Below are 20,688 nucleotides of genomic sequence, written 5' to 3'. Positions count from 1 at the left end.
ATGCTGTTCATCATTCCACGGGGGCAACACGCAAGAGAAAACAGTATTTAATCTGTTCTGGACAAACTTTATGACACTAAAAGAACTACAAAATAGACCAAATAGGGTATTTAAGGTTACCGACAATGTAAGTATGTTTTTTAAATGGGAGACAAATCTGTCTGACTGCTGGAATTATAAAATGGTGAAAAAGAAATAGGCGGGGTGGAAATTTAACTTCAAAATAATTGCACAAAACTTATTTTTCATTCATTTATGAACATACGAACGGCCAGACTGGGTCAGACCAATGGTCCATCTAAGCCAGTATCATTTCTCTGGCAATGGCCAGTACCAAAGCTTCAGGGGGAGTGTACATAACAGGGCAGTTTGTGTGATCTACCGCTGTCTTCCCTTCCAGTCTTCTGGCAGTCAGTGGTTTAGGGTCACTGCGAGCATGCAGTGGCGTTCCTGGCCATCTTGGCTAATAGCCATTGATGGACCTATCCGTGAACTTACCTAGTTCTTTTTTGAATGCTGTTCAAAAAGAAATTTCAAAGATTGTTCATTCCCCTGGAACAGAGCCCAGTTAAGTTACCTGTTACTTTTAACATAAAACACTAAAGTGAGGTTGCTTGTTTCATTTTAAAACCAGCATGTGAGGAAAACTCAACATTTACTTTATTTTTTAATACTAAATTCCACAAGGGAATTTTGAAGGCACTGAGCTCCCTCAACTCTTCATGAAGTCAAGTCCTTGTTAATAATTTCGTTTCATTCTCATGGGTGTTCAGCTCATCACCAGGTTGGACCATGAGCAGCATATACTGCCCCCTCCTTCCTAAACACAGGGTCTCTGCTTGGAGTGGAGCTGGGGTGGGGTCCTGCTGCAAAAGGATGGCAAGATTTGGAGACTCAACCAGGGCTCCCGGCACATTGGAACACATCCAACGGGTTACGGGTGTGCTAGACGCTGATCCAGTTCCCAGTGATGTGAATGAGAACCCTTCTATGGGCCGCAGGTGAGCCTTGGGATCAGGCTGTAGACGAGAAGGGGCAGTAAATCTGCCACTACACAGATCCACTATCTTCCCCTCCCCACCAACCCTCTTTGTATAGGGGAGAGCAAGCAGTCCAGGGGGTATTCCAAGCCCAGGCATTAAGTAGTGGCAGCAGGGCAGCTCTCCAGTTCATGGCCTGTGCTTGGGGAAGGATTTAGGCTTCCGTGTTTGTGAAAGGGGGTGCCAGATTAACAGCGCTTTTGTTTCTTCACAAAAAATCTCAGAAGCCGCAGAAGCGGCCCAACCTCACCCTCACCGATGCAGAAACGTAGGGGAGGGGACTACCTGTAAAGGGTCACTGGTCAGCTCACTCTATAGATCAGTTCAGCTGGCCGCCCTGCTGAGATTCTCAACAAAAGGGCCAAGCAGCAGCCATTGCAATGATGGCTTTTATGCAGGGCTTAATTTGTGCTGGGGCTGAGCCGGCACCTCTCGGCTTGGCAGTTCATAGCCCCAGCACTTCTGGGCTTGCCTCATCAGTGCCTTTATGCGTGTAAGAGATTCAAACCACTCTCACATCACTCAGCAGCCAGAGGAATATCCCTGGAGTGCTGGGCTGCTGCTTGTGTGTGACGCTTGAGCCCCGCTGCCCCAGCATCTCTTGCTTGAGCCCCGGTACCCCTTTCATCACAAATTAGGCACTGCTTTTATGGTGAGGACCATGACCTCTAGGAACTAGGCTCTGACTACTAAGCAGGACACTGGACAAGCATCAGATGGTAATTCTCAATCTCTACTGACTGAAGCCAGATTTGGAACACACTGCTAGCGCTGGGTTGCCAGAGTTGGCGGACATGCCAAAGAGCTGAATGCAGCCTCATCCTTTGTAACATAATGTTCTTTTATTAAAAAATAATAATCTCACTTGTACAAAATAAATAGCCTATTACCCTTTGTAGTCTGCAACATTTGTACATGGAGCCTTTGTGGGTTTTGCAAATAGCGAGTGTCAGTTTTGTTCGGTGTTACGACAAGTTTATGTGCTGCTGTGTGCGGCTGACTCAGTTACAAAACTGGCCACAAATCTTTTCAGTAACTCCCACAAAGTAGTTTTCAAACATACGGTGGAAAACATACCAAAAAAATTCACATAAAAATGGTGGAATTAACAAGATCACTGCTGAATTTCAGTGCTCACACCCCACCCTGACGCATCATCCATACGTTTTCTGTTTAAACTGTAAACTCTCCAAGGCAGTGATCATGTATTTTTTAGCTCTGTGAAGCACCTAGCACACTTTTGGTGCTCATATAGTTGTTGACAGTATTTAACTACCACCAACAATTAATCACACCTTAATCAAACCAGGAAGGTAAGTCAGAAATAAAGTTTTAAAAGAGTCGATGGACATCCTGTTAGAGGTCACATTGAAGAGAATTTCCACACTTCTAATATAGGGAGGAAGGGTGTTCTTTTCATAAATACTTACCACTTCTGTAACACTAATCAACCACAGAGTTCAAAGCTTTTTACCAAAGAGGGAGTGTATCATTATTCCCATTTTATAGATAGAGAAACAAAGGCGCAGAGAAATAAAGTAGCTTGCTCAAGATCATATGGCAAATGGTGGCTGAGCTAGGAACAGAATTCACTGTCTTCTGACTCTCTGTCCACTCCGCCAGTCCATGCTGACTGAAAAAGAACAAAGAACTGGGAAACCTGAATTCTATCCCCAGCCTTGTCAAAGATTCTGGGCCAACACTTTACTCAGGAGAATAATCCCAGTTACAGAAATGTTGGACTTTTCCCTCGCCACGATTCAGTCTCTGTATCTGTAAAATGGGAATACTGCTACTTATCTACCTCATAGGGCTGCTGGGAGGTTGCATTACTATTTGTAAAGCACTCAGACGTCCTCAGATAGAAAAGATACAATATCAGTGGTCATGGTTTCAATAGGACAATTGTCAAAACACTGCTTTATGTAAAGACAATCCCATGCCCTGAGTGGCGTAGGGAGGTTCATACTGTAACAAGTCAATATTTCACCCAATAGATAAACTTGACTGTCACTGCTAGATTTGGTCAAATTTTTTGTCTAAACCTTTTTTTTTTTAAATCAAATAAACACTTTGATTAAACACATTTTCTTGTGAAAGCTTCTGTGTCTCTCTCTAAAAGGTTCATGGAAAGGAAAATACATTTGGTGACCAACTCGACCCACTTCCTTTCAAATTAAAAGTTCAGTTTTGTAATCGCTAATATTGCTCATTTGGCACCTACATGCTAAATGCTTTGTAAATTTGATTATACTTTCTAAATAATTAGTTATTTGAAAATCAGTTGATTTTCAGTGTCTTAGAACAACTCAACAGACAACTCAACATGAAATTTGTTCCCTTACTCTTATTAACTGTATTACAATAGTGCTTCGAGTCCCCCATCAGGGATCACAAATGGGGAACAGGGTGCGTGTGAAGCCCACACGGGGTGAGGCATTCAGAATTGGTGCAGGGAAGGAAACGCAGAACAAAGAACAGGGAAGTCACAAACCCAGGGACATGGGAGAGAGAAGGATGGGGAAAGAAGAGAAACAATGGGAGAAACACTGGTGGTCCTAAAAGGGAAGTAGATTTTCCCACCGAGTGAGGCTGAATACAGCCATAAGGTACCCAACCAAACAAATAATGATCGTAACTGAAAGTTTAGTTTCTATATAAAGGCCAGATTCTGCCCATGACCTTTGTGTAAACCTCAAACTGGCTTCTTCTGAATCACACCTAACTGGTCTATCTTTAAAGAAAGCAATCTAATAATAGAGGTCATAATGTCCACCACCACCACTCTCACTCCTGATTACTACCTATACAGATTTCCTTACAATACTGAAAGAAAACACAGTCGTACATTTATGCGCAGTTCTCAGACTATAGTTAGAATTGGAATGTGGCCCTCTCCACCCAAGGAGCTTGACATCCCTGTTGCAGGGTTTCTTGTGAGTGTTCCACTGCTGGAGGAGATTTTTGTTTTGATTAGATTAGGAGAACATTGAATTACTTATGGAAGAGAAAAAATACACCAAATTATGTAAACGCTGCAAAAAGATAAAGTGTAAAAAAAAAAAAAAGGGCCTTCCAACCTTGGCCATGTGTCGACACATTCTTGGGAATGTAGATTTGGTTGGGTAAATACTTTGCATAAATCCCACAAAGTAACATTTATTGGGCCATCAGCAGCCCCAACAGCTTTAATTCAAAACTTGCATTTTTCATTAACTGAAACGTATGAGTTTTGAATCTGGAATCTGAGCTCTTCCGTCGGGATGCCAAGTTGGATGACCTGCTTTGAAGTTTAGTTCTTTAACAGAATTCCACGTTCTCTCTCTTTAAAAGTGGGCTGTGCGACTCACTGTTCCCACAGCACCTGCTGCTCATTGAAGAGCAGACCTAAATACTGGGTGCAAAGTGGAAGGAAGCAGAATTGCACATATAAAGGACTGAAAACAACCACCACCACCTCCCAAACAGACTTCTCTATCATGTTGACCAAGCCTGCAAGGTGGAGTAGATTATGGGCGAGGAGCAAATGTAATGAAATCTCAGGGAAGGAAAACATTATTTTAATCAAAATTATTCCCTTAAATTTTACAACTGCTGGACTTGCTATCTGTATTCTTGCAGCACAGAAAAACGATTGAAAGATTTAGCTCTCAGGCTTAAGTGAACCTAATTCTGAACCAGTGATTATCCAGAACATGTAAAATGGGTCAGTAGGTACCAATGCACTGCATCTGTAAAATATGATGCTCTTTAATAACTATAACAAGTTACTGATTGACTTGCACTTTTATCAAGCATATCATGCAAGAATCTCTAAACATTTTACAAAGGAAGGTAAGTATCTTCCTTTTGCACCTGGTGAAAGGGAGGCACAGATTGGTTGCGTTTCTGATGCAGAATTGCTAAGTGACTAGTTGGCAACGCCTGCATTACTGAAATCCTGACCCTCAGGCTCCAGCTCTAACTGCTAAACCATGCTGCCTCTTTAAGAAACCACTCTCCCATTTGTGAGCTGAGAGTTACCTGGGGGAGTAGCAAGCAAAACATGATAGGGCATCACAGGGAGAGCAACTTGAGAACTAGACTCCACTAGCTGATGAGAAGGAGCCATGTAAGGGACTCATTAAAAACGATTTATCTCTCTTCTTTATGTATTAACAAATGGGAACTGGGGAGAAGGGTGAGTTTCAGCTAAAATATAAAGAAGTAATATTTTGCATTTACCATATATGGCATTTTTTCACTCCAGAGAATCCCCAAGAGCTTTGCAAGCTCTGGTCATCCAGCACCAGAGAAATGCAGCCATCTCTGGGGTCGGGGGCAGAAGCCAGGAAGATGAAAGACTCAGGATGCTGCACATCAGTAGGGAGAGAAATTTTGAAAGAGGAAAGCAAGTCAAACCCTACTCTTCCATGAAGTGCTGTGGGCAGCTGATGCTTGGCTCTTATAAGCACTTTTCCTTTGAAGACCCATAAGATGCTTCACAAAGGAGGTAGAGTGCCATGTCCACACAGAACAGATGGGACCTGAATTATCAAGGTCTCTCCTGAAGGCCTCAGTGCAGTAAACTACACTGCATCATCATCAACCGCAGAAAAGTGAAGAGCTGCCAGGATCTGAGGCTGTGGCTCCAAGGAGACTGCTGATGCCAAACCTGATGTCTACTCCCTTAAACCAGCCCCTCCGGAACAGACTTTTAAACACAGACTTTTAAAAACTCAAAGTAGTTTCTGAAAATAGCAGATTTCACTAGTCTGGGCTATTTTTTAATTCAACACATTGGAGCAGAATACCCGTCCTCCCCCTATCCGCCTGAGACCTATCATGCTCACCCGGGCCAGCATTCCACACAGTCTACGTCAGGAACTTGGTCTGGTGTACAAAGTGACGTGAATGTCTGACAGGCACAGGCAGTAAAGATCAGCCATACCAGTGGCATGGATACGGCCGTAATGCTTCTGGATCAATTAATCAAAAAGCAACAAAACAGTAAGTGTCCTCAGGAGCACCTGTAGTCACAGACTATGCTACTGAGCTTGGACTACTTCATTCCAGTTCATTTTGCCTTCCCCGATGCAAGCTGCTTCAAGTACTTCAAATGTGGAGCTATCAACCAAAATAAGTTTTTATTATTATTCTTACCTGATTTCTCCTTATCAAAGGAAAAACTTTCCTGTGAAACTTGTCACAAGGATTCAATAGAAACACCCAGAACCTGGTCACATGTCAAATATCTCATACATAGGACCCTTGGTTTTTTGTATTATCTGAACAATGGCATTTGTAGCAGCACTAAGGTCCCCTAAACATGGTCCTGAAGCAGTGCTTTAGCACTAACGCAGAGGGAGAAGAGTGCCAACTACTGAAAGACCAGTTCTGTGCATTTCAATCTTCTTTGGTAGTCTCCTATCCCCAAGACTGACCAGTAGCCCTGAAGAGGACACAGCAGATAGTGGCGTGACAGGAACAGCATTTTCCAATACAACAGTGCTGAAGCTCAGTTCCATAGAGCAATACAGTACATTGTAGTGTACCATACTCCTTCCAACATGCCCCATTCCCAGCCTGTAAAGTGATTTCTAAACTACTGCTCTTTTTTTTGGTCATGCCTAAGGAACTGCTGAATCTACTCGACACCCCGAAGCCATGACAGATGGCTCCATATGCTGCTGCTAATGCGCTGGAAACAGCCAAAGGATGCAGTTCTCTGCCTGGGCGCTGTGCATAAGCGATGTGAGAGCTTTAATGAAGTGGTTTACATTTCAATGGTTTTGTGCCTTTCTCTACTATTTATATCACAAGTGTGGTCAGATGAGTGAAGGAATAAAAAAAGGGAATGTTATTTCCACAGTCTACATCACCCTCTCCTCCTGGAACAAACAAATAAATAAATAACACAATCTTGATATTAAACTAAAACATTTCTGCCATAAATACTGAGGGCATAAGGAAAGTGAAACATACGCATCCCATGAGGAATACCGAAGTGCACATGACTAATTTCCCATCTCACAAACAGATATTAGGGGATTCTCTGCCCATTGGGTATGCAGACTATAGCTTGTGCCTTGATTCTGCTCTCCAGAGCTCCCTTTCTGGCTAGCAAGTATTAGCTTTTCAACATAAAATGTCATTAAATATCATATTGAAAGGGGCAGCAAATTTTTTCAATATCTTCAAATTTAAACCTTACCATATACAAACGCATATGAGGAAAAGCACAACATTGTCAGAAACCAACCACTAGTGATGTGTTCTTTAGGCATATTCTCATTCTTCAACCCAATAGATGAATGTTATGAGTGACTGAAAAGAGAATAGGAATCCTTATGTAATCTGCAGCTGTTGATGCTCCTGCTATAATTAGCATTTGTATAAAACTCAGCAATGCAAGTGTCCAAGGCAGTGAACATGTCTCATTGTAAGGACCAAATACTGGTCCCATTACTAACACTGAAATCCACGGAAGTTAAGTAAAGTGGGCAGAATTTTGCTAAAGGTTTGGAAATTACATGTAAATTTATTATGCTTCCTTGACTGCACTGCAAGTTTGGGGCCTAAGTCATTTTTAACTGAATTGAATTTTATTAATAATAATAATACCACCTATATCTAACACTGGAGAGAAGACAATCAAGCCAATTATGTGCTCCCAGTCTGACCTTAAAGAAATCCCCCATCCTAAAAATATAAAAAAAACTTTCTCCACAATATAAAACCACCCTCAATAAAAGTGCCGAACTTGTGTCAAACTAATCTCAAACAGCTATTTTCCTCTGACATCCCAGAATGTGACTCTCAAGGACAGAGAGGACAGACTCTCAAGGACTGGCTGTTCGATTAGCTCCTACTCCTGCAGAAGCAATTGTTTTCAAACAGTTTTGAAAAATAATTGGTCTGGGGTGTGTATTCCAGGAAGAAATGCCATTTACAAAAGGTCCTTTTTTCTCTCTCTCTCTGCGCCTCATATTTTAAACATTAAGAACAGAACAGGAACAGATTTCATACAGGTTTGTTCACAATTACGGGATAAATATGTGTTTGTTTTTATGGTACATGGTAATCAAAACAACAGTGCCATGCTACTTTTTCTGTTGGAACTTTCTGAGTCCATCAGCATGTTTAAATCCAAATAAGTCAATTCATCCACAATGGGAATCTGTTTTAATTAGCGGATCTTTACTCTGGGTATAAATTCTATTTCAGTTTACATGACACATGTAACTGGTCTATCTGTTCATGTTCTCTTAAACTTTAAACAAAGCAATCACATCTACTATAATTCTCATTCCTGATTACAACGTCATTTCTACATCAGGCATGGTATGTCAGCAACCAAATTAAGGTATTAAACTCCAGAACATTTAATCTGATTAGATTTAAGAAACGTTTACTCTTCCATTTGGACAGATGTGATTTCTGTGGACAGGAGATGGTAGTGTGCCAAATAATACTCAGCTTGATACACACCCATTGTTCTTTCTCTTACTGGCTGACTGACACCATATAATGGAAAAGCTGGAGTAGGTTTTGCTGGAAACCTTGGGGAATCTTCGGCTCCATCGAGTGTCCTAAATGAGCTAGAATAAAACTAAATTCAAACACATACTTTCACCCTAGAAACTGATTCTAAGAATTTCATTCACCCTATCATAGGAGTTGCCAGACTGGATCAGACCAGAGGTCCATCTAGTGCAATATCCTGTAACCACCCCCCCAAGTATGGGATATTCTCCTCCTGTTCTCTTACAGAAGCCGGGGTAGGCCCTGAAGCATGAGGTTTCATATCCTTTCCAACTGTATATCATATAGCAGAAACCTTGTGACCTTTGTGTCCAATCAAAACCAGCTAACACAGCTCAAACATAGACTATGTAATTATCACAGCAGACTCCTCATAAACGTTAAGAAAAACCAAAGATTATTTGTTAAAAGCATTCAGCAAATGGTCAATTAATTCAAGAAAACCAAGGTCTGTCCACAGAAAACTAAATTAATTAAATTATTCATGACTAATTATTTGTTCAGTTGTATTGAGAACAGGGCTTCTACATGACACACATAATGTAACCATCTCTTTTCCAACAGATTCATTCATTACATGTCGGTCCAAAAACATCTGCCATGTCATCTGAGATCTAGTTTAGGTGAGAAGGCAAAAAGAAATTCTATATCAGAGTTCGTCTAAATTTCTTGAAATTTTCATGGAAATTTTTCACTGACGTTTCAAATTTTGGCAAAATCATGAATAAAACTTCTTGAAATTTGTTCAGAGTGGCTGTGTGTAACATGGATATGTGCAGCCCTCACTACACTCCCCCCATGGCTCTTCCACGGGAGGGCCTCTGGAGTGTAAGCCCTGAAATCTACTGGGAGAGTGAAAACTTGTTCTTGTGGATCCCCTCCAAAATGCAGCATTTCAGGCATGCACCTAGCCCGAAGGCTGGATTTGGCGTCTCCAAAGCTATAGAATTAATAAAGCGTAACACAACCTGACTGCAAAACAAAACAAAGTTTAACAGTGCCTTCTACTGGATAGAATCAAAACTGCCAGTCAGAGAGAGAGCCCTATATTGCCAACAATATTTCTCTTTAGTTCATATGGTAGAGGGTTTGTAATTTTGGAACAGGAAGACTTAAGTTTTGTCCCCGCTGCCACCATGAAGTTCTTAATAGTCACAGTGTGCAACATCATGACAACCATGTTTTCCTACGTGGCCACAGCTGTGTTTCAATATTAAGCATAAAAAGGGGCCCAGTTTGTCACTTAATTCTGGTATTTGAGATCACGCAATGAACGGTGCAAGCATCTATGACCCAGAGTTAAAACCAATTCAGTTCTAGTTATTCTGGAGCAGGATTTTCCAATTAAGGGAAAGTTTATTTTTTCAGTGGTTTCTCTGTAATGATATAAAAGGATGATGCAGCTCCCTGAAGCAGTCTTTAATGGACCAATTCAAGCAACAGTCTCTCTCTGCAATTAACGTGCCTCTCCTCCGTCCAACTAATGTTTACACTATCTGGCAAACTGCAGATCAAGTGTCCATTTCATCACCAGGCTTCTTTTGCCTAAGCCAAGACTAACAGACCATGGTGGTAACTTAAACACTGAAAAGCATGCACAGTATCGATCTATGAGACTTGAAGCCAGTTAACTGCTACACTAAAATATATCCTCGAGGGGATGTGCCTTCAGTGGGGACTGATAGAAGGAAAGAACTGAATGAATGGGAAGATCCCTAGAGAGATTAATATGTGCGAGCACATGACTTGAATAAGGTTGCATTTTACTTGGTTTATTAGACGTAGTCATGAGTTAAATTTGTTAGAAAGGGCAGAAGGGATTACGTGGGAGAAGAATGGGAAACATACACCACAAGATGATTGTGGTTCTCTAAAGCAAATACTTATCTGGTATATCAGGACTGCTTCCAAATGATGCAGATGTGGTGCCTAGAAATGCTTAATAGCATTGAGTAATAACATGCTCTAAATGAACAGATTACAATTAGAGAAAACAAACCTTGTATGAAGCTATTTACCTAATTTTCATGAGATTTACCTGTCCAAAAGAGGAAAGGGTTTGGGACATTGTGTAAATTGTAAATTAGCTCACCATTGCCCTGAAGGAGGCGTCTAATTCACTTCATTTTCAGTGCTGCAGAACTGAGTCAGAGTGTGGTGTAAAAGTGGTGGCACAGAGGATCAGTGGCACCTCTGCCCCCCTGTGGTTTCTCTGACAGCACCCCTGCAAGTATCAGACCTCTTGCTCTTACCTGTCTTGGGGCGGAACTGGGGACGCTTCCACTCTCAAGACTTGAACCTCGGTACATTACCCCTTGAATACCAACTGCTTAATGCCATGCAGGCCCATCTCAGTCTGGGCATGTGCTCGATCCTCCTTCTGGGAACCTGTGACTGGAGATACTACCAGCCTTCTTCAAACAAAGTGTTTTTCTTCAGCAATTGGAACAAAGTATCAGAGCAAAAAGGATTTTAAAACAGCACACCGTTACACGCAGAGATAGTCTTCTCTAACCTAACAGTTCACTACAAGCTCAGTTGTGCAAGCTAGCCTCTTCAGACCCAGAGCAGAATCAACTCACATTCTCTTAAAAAGCAAAAGGTCTCCTGTGACCCACCCTGGTCACAACAGATAGCATCTCCTGCTGCTCTCGCTCACCTCCCTTGTTTGTGGAGAATCTGTCTTAAGTAGAAGAGAGGCCCTCCAAGTCCAGAAGAAATCTATTACCGTACTGCTCACTTTTTTTTTTCTTTTCTTTTGTTGGTTAGAGCGCCCAGGGGTGAAGTTTCCTAGTAACTCAGACTAGATTTACCAGGTCAGCCAGAGCATCCAATGGGGCCTATAAAAGATTCTTAGGCCACAAAGCCACTGTGATAAGCTAGCCTGGCCTCCTGTATAATACAGGCCAGAGACCTTCCCCAAAATAATTCCTACAGTAAAAAATTTGAGAGAAACACCAGATCTTGGCTGAAAAATTGTCATTGATGGAGAATCCACCACGACCCTTGGTAAATTGTTCCAATGGTTAATTACTCTCATCATTAAAAATTTATGCCTTCTTTTTAGTCTGAATTTGCCTAGCTTCAACTTCTAGCCATTGGAATACTTCTCTGTGCCAGACTGGAGACCCATTATCAAATATATGTTCCCTATGCTGGTACTTGTAGATGGTGATCAAGTCACTCCCTTCACCTTCTCTTTGTTAAGCTAAATAAATTGAGCTCCTTAAGTCTATCATCATAAGGCATATTATTTTATGATCCTTTCATCATTCTCGTCGCTCTTCTCTGAATTCTTCTTCCTCTCCAATTTATCCACATCCTTCCTGAAGTGTGGGCACCAGAACTGCACACAATATTCCAGTAAAATAACCTCTCCACTCCTAACCGAGATCCCCTTATGTATGCGTCCCAGGATTGCATTAGCTCTTTTGGCCACAGAATCACACTGGAGCTCATGTTCAGCTGATTATTCCCCATGATCCCCAAATCTTTTTCACAGTCACCACAACCCAGGAGAGTGTCCCCCATCCTGTAAGTATGGCCTACATTCTTTGCTCCTAGATGTATTTACACTTAGCCGTATTAACACACACATTGTTTGCTTGTGCCCAGTTTACCAAGTGATCTAAATCACTCTGTATCAGTGACCTATGCTCTTCATTATTTACCACTGCCCCAATTTTTGTGTCATCTGCAAACTTTATTAGTCATGAGTCTACAAGTACCTATATAGGGAACATATATTTGATAATGGTATTCTTCCAGGTCATTGATAAAAACGTTAAATATCATAGGGCCAAGAACTGACCCCTAATAAAACCCAAACCCAAATCCAAAACAAAACAAAAAAACAACCAAGTTAGTTTGACAGGATCTATTTTCCACCAACCCATGTTGATGTGCATTACCCTTGTTTTGTTCTGTGCAATTACATTACCCTTGTTTAGTTCTTTGTTAACTGTATCATCCACTCATTATCTTGCCCAGGATTGATGTCAGCCATTAGGCAAGTGATTACATTACATTGCAACCAAGAGTTTAAAAGAGCTGTCTGAGGAGCCTGATAGACTGTTAATGTTGATTTTCAGTAAGTCTTGGAGCACTGGGAAAGTTCCAGAAGTCTAGAAGAAAGCTAATGTTGGCTGATCTGCTGTTTTCATGGTTAGACCAACTTGGTCGCAATGTACTGTAATCACTGGCCTAATGGCTATCTCCATTGGCTGCAGGTAGGGGTACTAAAAACTCTGAATATATGGGGATCTCTCATCCCCCTTTGTTAGTCTAACATACTATCTTAGAAGTCAAGCACGTAAATTACATTTTGGATACTTATCAAAATATGCAATTAATGCAGAAACACATGCTACTATTTTGTCCAAAATGGCATCATAATTAGGTTTCCAACATTTACTGTGTCTTAATGACTTCTGGATCAAATTTGCTATGTTTCCAAGTGGTGGTAGGGAGTGAGGAGGGGGAATAAAAAAGCAAGCAAGCTGGAATCTGAAAGTCAATCTGGGATATTTCTGATGTGTCACCAGATTGTGTCCCATAACCCACATGTGGAGGTTATGCTCTGCCCTCAATTACTCTCTCTTCATAGTGGGTGCATAGGTGTAGCTGAGGATTTGGAACTGAGTTAACAGCTGGTACCTGCAACTAGAAATTCAGTAATTCTGTTAATATATGAGCTAGAATAGAATCCACCTCACTTTCCCATTATTCCTGTTGGCCCCCCAGAGCCATCACCTCAAAAACTTACTGTCACTAAAGCAAGCAGATAGGGCTCTGAAAAAAGAAAAGGAGTACTTGTGGCACCTTAGAGACTAACCAATTTATTTGAGCATAAGCTTTCGTGAGCTACAGCTCACTTCATCGGATGCATACTGTGGAAAGTGTAGAAGATCTTTTTATACACACAAAGCATGAAAAAATACCTCCCCCCATCCCACTCTCCTGCTGGTAATAGCTTATCTAAAGTGATCACTCTCCTTACAATGTGTATGATAATCAAGTTGGGCCATTTCCAGCACAAACCCAGGTTTTCTCTCCCTCCCCCCCACACAAACCCACTCTCCTGTTGGTAATAAGGAGAGTGATCATTTTAGATAAGCTATTACCAGCAGGAGAGTGGGGTGGGGGGGAGGTATTTTTTCATGCTTTGTGTGTATAAAAAAATCTACACTTTCCACGGTATGCATCCGATGAAGTGAGCTGTAGCTCACGAAAGCTTATGCTCAAATAAATTGGTTAGTCTCTAAGGTGCCACAAGTACTCCTTTTCTTTTTGCGAATACAGACTAACACGGCTGTTACTCTGAAACCTGGCTCTGAAAAAGAATCTGCCATTTTACACGTATTATTTTAGAGCAGAATCACACTTTTCATGGCTAAACAACTGATGTTGAGTAAAAGCATGAATTTCCCAGCTATAATGAAATCAACTTCTAAACAAAATAATACCAATGATGAGAGAATTGCTTATCTGACCTATTAAATAACTAACTCATCCATATTTCTAACAGCTACATCTATTCCTTTATTGGTTAAAAAACTATAATTAACTAACATTTTGAGAGATGCAAACCAGATCTATCAAAATGCAAATTATTATAGAGAATGTATACTATTATTGAATGGGAGGTGGGGGAAAAGGGAACCATAGGGTTGGACAACGTTACAGAAATTAAAATACATTTCACTGCAAAGTTTGCTGTTGTATAGTGCCACCTTGCTGTCAATTCGTCAATACAGGGCTGACATCAATGAAGTGGAATGGCTGTCTTTCTAAAAAGGTATGCTATAACACAACCACAAGTTATTGGGTTTGATGCAGGAATCACTGGGGGAAATTATATGGCCTGTGTCGCCCATTAGTTGTCAGACTAGAAGATCACAAAGGTACCTGCTTTTCTTAAAATCTAAGAGCACTTTAGTTAGGATGAGAAGACATCTACTGCAGATCTGATTTTTAATGCTTCATAACCTTCACCTGCATAACTTTGTATTGCATGCTTCCTGGCAATGGAATATTACATTACCTTAAACACAACCCTGAAATCTCAGTCCTGGATTTGTTTGACAAATACACCCTGTCTTTCCTTTGGCATCCTCTCGTGCCACTACAACCTTGTCATCATTTCCCCAAAATCTTTCACTGGCTTTCTGTCTCAAACACATCAAATTTAAGCTCCGCCTCCTCACCTTTGCCCCTATTTCACATAGCCCCTCCATTTCAAACAGTCTGTCATTTCTTGTCCACCAAGCACACACTCTCCCTAAATCTCATCTCTTCCATAAATTAATTTTCCACTTGTCTCCTCACCAACAGTCTCTCCACACTTTGTCCTGAACAGGCACCCTGCATTTTGTCTTGTCCATGTTAGACTGTAAGCACTGTAGGGCAGGAACCACATCTTATTCTATGACTTGTAAAGTGCCATTCACCATTATGACACTATCTAAATGGTTAATAATAAGGATACCCTTCAGATCAAGTGCAATAAAGTGAAGAGTCAGGAAAACTGAAGTGTTTTTCCTGAAAATTTTTCTTCAAAATTCTTAAGAGACAATGATAGTTCCATGGCTGGGACAAATGTCCCATGGTTAAGTCAGTAGCTTTCATGGAAGAACTGGAAAAGGACTGCAGAGATCATGTATATCTGGAGCACACACTCATCACACGATCCTTAATACTGTTCGATTTTGTTCCATCATTTTGCGTATTTGAGCTTTTTACCTATTTGTAACATAACTAAAATGAGAAATGATCTGAGAAACTGTTGATTGCTTGCCTGGCAGAACACTGATAGCCCTTGCCCAACAACTAGCAGAATGACAACAGATCAAACCATTTTCACTCTGAAAAGGAGAAAGTTCTTTGGAAAAAAAAATTGGAGGTAGTATCACCATACTGCCTCGTTGGGGATAAAGGATTGTGCTACAGAACTGACTTAATTACCCAGTGGGCCCCGAATGATCGAAGCTAAAACATTCCTAAAATACACTACAGCTGAATTTTCACTTTCGCAAGCAGCAAAATGGGCGTGGTTTTTTTTTTAATCTACAGGATGAAGTGAAGCTATCGAGCAAGGCAGCTCAATGAAGGTTCCTTTATGGATGGCAATTCCATTCAGCCTGCATAGCTTTCCTAGCCAGCTCAAGAGTGACAGCTTCCAAGCATGCAGAGATCATTGGAGTGTATTCAGTTTCACAAGCAGGGATCTTGAGGTTAAGGGCATCCACCTCTGGCCCTCTTCATCCCCCATCAATCCTGCCTCAATCAACAGGTTAAAGGTGAAAGTGGGCCTTATCACTCAACTGGTGTCCATTTCCCTGATCAAATGACTGCCTCACAATCTCCTGCAATTAGAGGGCATCTGCCATCAGGGTGGGGAGGAGAGGTTTGTTGCTACCAAGAAGCTGGCTAACACCATCTAGCTATGACTGTTTATAATCACTCTTCATTACATGGCAAATATTTCAAAGTGACAATTGTCTGATCTAAGGTGTAGGGAACTGATGACACATCCAAAGGGGTTTATTATCCCTAAGGGGGACAATGAGAGTTGAGTGAGCTCAGCAAAGAGCAGGATCAGACCCCAAATTTTAACAACTAAAACGTGCTCCCAGTCTAGATGCAACTTTTCCTATTCACCGAGGTTTGGGTAGAAATCAAGTTTCATCTGATTGAATATACTGTTTGTTCCACCGCTGAAGGAAAAACAGACTAGCAAAGACATCCATATAAAATGAGTGCTCATACAACATTTCCTTGCACAGCTGTCATGATTCAACCTCTCACAGCTTTGTGGGAGAAATTACATGATTCTCACAAAAAGCTTCCAGTCTACTCCTCACTTAAATAGAACCATAAAGTTACTTCATAGACGACGACTGATTCTCTGACCCTGGAGAGTTTACAACGGAAGGGTACAATCTTTCTGACAATTAATACTGAACCCCCTGCAACGTTTACTCCTACCGGCAACCTCATAAAGCTCAGTTAGTTTTCCACTGATGCTCAGTAAATGTTTGCAGGGTCAGACACTAAGTTAAGATGAAAACTACACAGGGAAGAGCAAGAGGGGCCATGTAAGAGGGCAACATGCTCAGGCTTGGGGAAGTTAATACACCTATCTAGAAGGTTGCAAAGTTCATTGGTTTAATTTTTAATTTAAACTGTATGTTTTTTGTCTAATGACAAACTCCTGAATTAGACAGCTGGGCTTCTTTATGTTGAATGGTTTACGTCCCTGTCTGCACTGTATTGACTGACCCAACAATATCCACAGGAGTACACCGCAATGAAAAAAACCCAGGCAGAATGTTTCTATACTAACTGAAGCACTAACCGGATATGTTTGCACTCCTGATTTTTTGTTTGAAGGCTCTGGGGAGTATCTAGGCTCGTTAAATCCCCAGCATGCCAATACATCCTTTCTGGATCAAGGCTGATGGGTTTTGATGGAATCTGAGCAGCTGAATGAAGTAGGGGTTTGTGTGATCTTAATATAATTGAACTGCAAAAAGCCATGTTTAAAGTACCATTAAGACTAGCTTAAACCCACCAAAGCAAGGAAATTCAGAGTTAAGGCTCTAAATCCGCTCTGAACTCATGCCTTCATGCCTTTTATTTTATTTTTTTAACTTCTTGCAGAGCAGTGTTAGCTGAAGACCATGTCAGCCTGGATTTCAACACAAACTCTGATTCATCTTTTTTTGTGAGTCAGACATTTAGCATTAGGTAATTTATTTATTTTGAAGAAAGACGCCTTTTTCAAAATACTTTTATTTTTTAGTGCCCAAAAACACATTCTGAGCCTAACAAGCAAGCTAAACGTTAGCCTGGATTCTGGAATCTGCTGCTAGCTCTTTTAGAATGGCTTAGTTGCTCCACAGAGAATTCTTCCATCATGTTTTCAGGAGGTGCAGGGTTGAGGGAGTCATCCTATGTGACACCCATACAGCCTACAGATAGGTCCAAGAGTGGGAAGGAGCATATTCAGGATCAGAAGGAGTGTATGTAGTTGGAGTGCTCTGCTCTGGACAAATGGAGTAACCCATCAGGGGGCCATTCAAAGCCACTGGCAATTTGGTCAGTCCTTGACAGTCCAAACCCAGATTCAGGAGGAAAAAGGTGACTTAAAGCCACCTTGCCTCTTCCTATACCCATCAAAACGATATCTTTTGAGAAGTGCAGTTCATATTCAGGGTCATAGTTTCTTCCAAGAAGAGTGGACTGTCTTGATTTGACATGGCACTACCATAAGGAGTCGGAAAGATAAGAAGGGGATGGGGGCTGGAGGACTAGGTAACAAAAAGATTTTGATGGCATGACGACCTGCCCATCATGAGGATTTGTGGGGTTTTTTCATTATTTGTTGTCACTTTTCTGCTCCTTCACTTCCCCCAGACTTATTGGTGGAAATGAGTTTTTAGGTACACTTCAGTGTCATAGCCAACAGATCTGAAGAGGGCATTCTAAGTGCAACAAATGGCATAGAACTTAGGCCTAGAACCCCCCTGTGACTGTGTCAGGCAGAGCATCCCAGTGGTTAGAGCACAGGGGCTTGCCATTAGAGTTCCACTTCTGGCCTTCCCACTGATCTGTTGCATCTTCTCTGACATTCAGCTCTTGGTAATTCAGTTTGCTCACAGATGAAATGTGTTATCTTTACTTGCCTGTCTCAGAGGGGTATTGAGAGGCTTAACCTAATGTTCCTAAAGCACTCGGAAATCCTCATGTGGAGGGCATTATCAAAACCCAAGGTATAACTAGTCAAATATCCCACAGGACTAGCTTATCAATGCAGGGGTCATAAATTAAATAATTGTTTAAATGGGGCATAAGGAACCCATGACTTTTGCATAAGTTGTATTGTTTTCCAACAAGGCATTATGGTAAATATTTTCAAAGACAGGCAACTAAATTTAAATATGGATTTAGAAGGCTAACTTTAGGCACCAGTTTTTGAAGATATTGATCTATAAAAGTTAATTTTGTGCCCTTCTAGGCTGAGCTAAAAGACCCAGCTCTGATAGCTCAAGGAGTGGTCCAGCGAGTCACATTGTATTAGCGTGGGTTGCACAAGTAATGACCAAACCCTATGAAATGAGAGGACTGAGTGGGGATACAATGCAGAGGGAGAATTAGGAGTACTGTAATGGGATGAAATTAAGGAAAGGAAAATTTACACTGAATATCAGGAAAGACAGCTGGCCGGTACAAAGCTATAGCACATTCACCTCCCAGGGGAGAGGTGAAAGCCCCGTTGCTTGGGGGCATTAAACACTAAACAGGAAAGAAAACACATCTAGGCATATGGCAGTAGGGCAATGCTTCACAAGCTGTAGCTCACTAACATCAACAATCCAGGAAGCCATCTCCTGCTGCATCAGCAGACTGGAACTTTTAGGGTACTTCTACACTGCGGCTGAGAGTGCACTTCCCAGAGTGGGTAGACAGACAGGCGCTAGCTCTGCTCCAGCTAACACACTAAAATTAGCAGGTGGCTTGGGAGGCGACTAGGCTAGACACTTGTGTAAATACCCTGGAGGTGGGGTGGACTTGTAGTCGGGAGGGTAGGCTGAGCCGGGACTTGTGTCACTGCAGCCACGTTGCTCGCGCTAGCTCAATCAGATCTAGCACTTGACTGTCTACCCTGACTGGGAAGCATGCTCCCAGCTGCTGCAGACAAACCCACAGAGCACCAGGCTGTGAAAGACTGGGGGTATTGCATGAAGAGCTGGTCTCTCCCTGACAAAGTGGTCTATAGAAGGATTTAGTTGGAGAGCTACTGCAAGAAGGAATACTCCTGCACTGGCTGGGAGGTGAACTGGATGGAATCTAATGGGACATTTTGTTGTGTCTAACTTCTAGGATTTTGTGATTAACGCCATGATTAGCCACGTTTTGCAAGGTCTTCTCTTTCAACCGAAAAATGTGCTTCAAATATGCAATTTGGACCAAAGACATGTCAGAGGGTTTGCCAAAAGCAAAACCATTATCTTAGCTGCAGGGAAATACCCAGTTTAACCGACTTAATCTCTCTCTCGTGGTTTGCACATTGCAGTATGTATTTCATCAAAGGACAAAACAAGCTGTTTCTGACATTTTTTTAACAAGTATTTAAAAGCACGCTCAGTGGGATGGACAGTCCCCGTCCAGGTGTGGCCCAGGACTAAATCTAAGCACTTGGTGTAAGGCTCATGCAATTGCCTGTTTTCAACCTGCCTCTTGTTTATGCAACTAGCCCTACACAGAGAATAGAAACAAATTTTCTTGGAAAAAAATGGGAGAATATATGCTCACTGTCAAGCTGTCATGGCCCGTTCTGTGGCCATGCTTTCATGCTGCCGGCTGGAGAGGGTAGCCTTGAATGCAATTACTTCCTAGCATGAAACTGACAAGAGCGACACAAAGCAGACAGCAAGGACGCTGCAGACAGCATTGCAGTACGAAAGGTGTCCATTGGCAGGAGGCTAAACACAAAAATCTTTCATTTCTTCCAACTTTTACCACCAAGTTTCTGATTAAAACATGAACTGGAAATCCACATTAAAGAAATAAATGTATCTCACCAAATAACCTTCCAATTAACTTTGCCATGTCTATGAATGACCAATTAATTATTTTTAAAAAAATCCAGCTTTTCACTTTTTATTTCATGCTACTCATAAAATAAGAAAGGCTACCTATGATTATACAGGTAATGTGGGAAGTTAGGGAATATGGCGGGGGAGGGGGAGGAAAGTGTATATTTGAGGGAAACATCCTTTGTCATTCAACATAAACCCATGACTGCAACTGGCTTCGGGACACAGTAAGAGACGCATATAAAATGTTTGTTGTTTGACAAGCGGTAAGCAAAACAGCTGTTGTAAACGCAAAGACAGCGGTTGTCTAAGTCTTACCCCACTGAAGTGGTTTGAAGAGGTGACTTTCAAATTTAGCTCTGTTAAGTTCCCAGTGTTTCACATGATATAACTATGACAGAGCAAAAGAATCCGTGGAACACCCCAAACGCACAGTTATAGAAAGACCAGGGTTCGGGTTTTTTAAAATTGCCTGTGTTGAGAAAGTCAGCGGGGCTCCATGTACGTGCAGGGGCTGCACAAAA

At 41.6% G+C, this 20,688-nt stretch overlaps 1 protein-coding gene across 3 annotated transcripts in view; it reads right to left on the bottom strand.

The window, feature by feature from the left end:
* The window catches only part of EXOC6B (exocyst complex component 6B), a 450,651-nt gene that overhangs the window by 80,359 nt on the left and 349,604 nt on the right, over positions 1-20,688 (bottom strand). The window lies entirely within an intron of this gene.

Source organism: Lepidochelys kempii, chromosome 4, assembly GCF_965140265.1.
Source record: "Lepidochelys kempii isolate rLepKem1 chromosome 4, rLepKem1.hap2, whole genome shotgun sequence".
NCBI lineage: Eukaryota > Metazoa > Chordata > Testudines > Cheloniidae > Lepidochelys > Lepidochelys kempii.
Note: the sequence above shows the minus strand (reverse complement) of the source record. Positions and strands in the feature narration are given on the sequence as shown.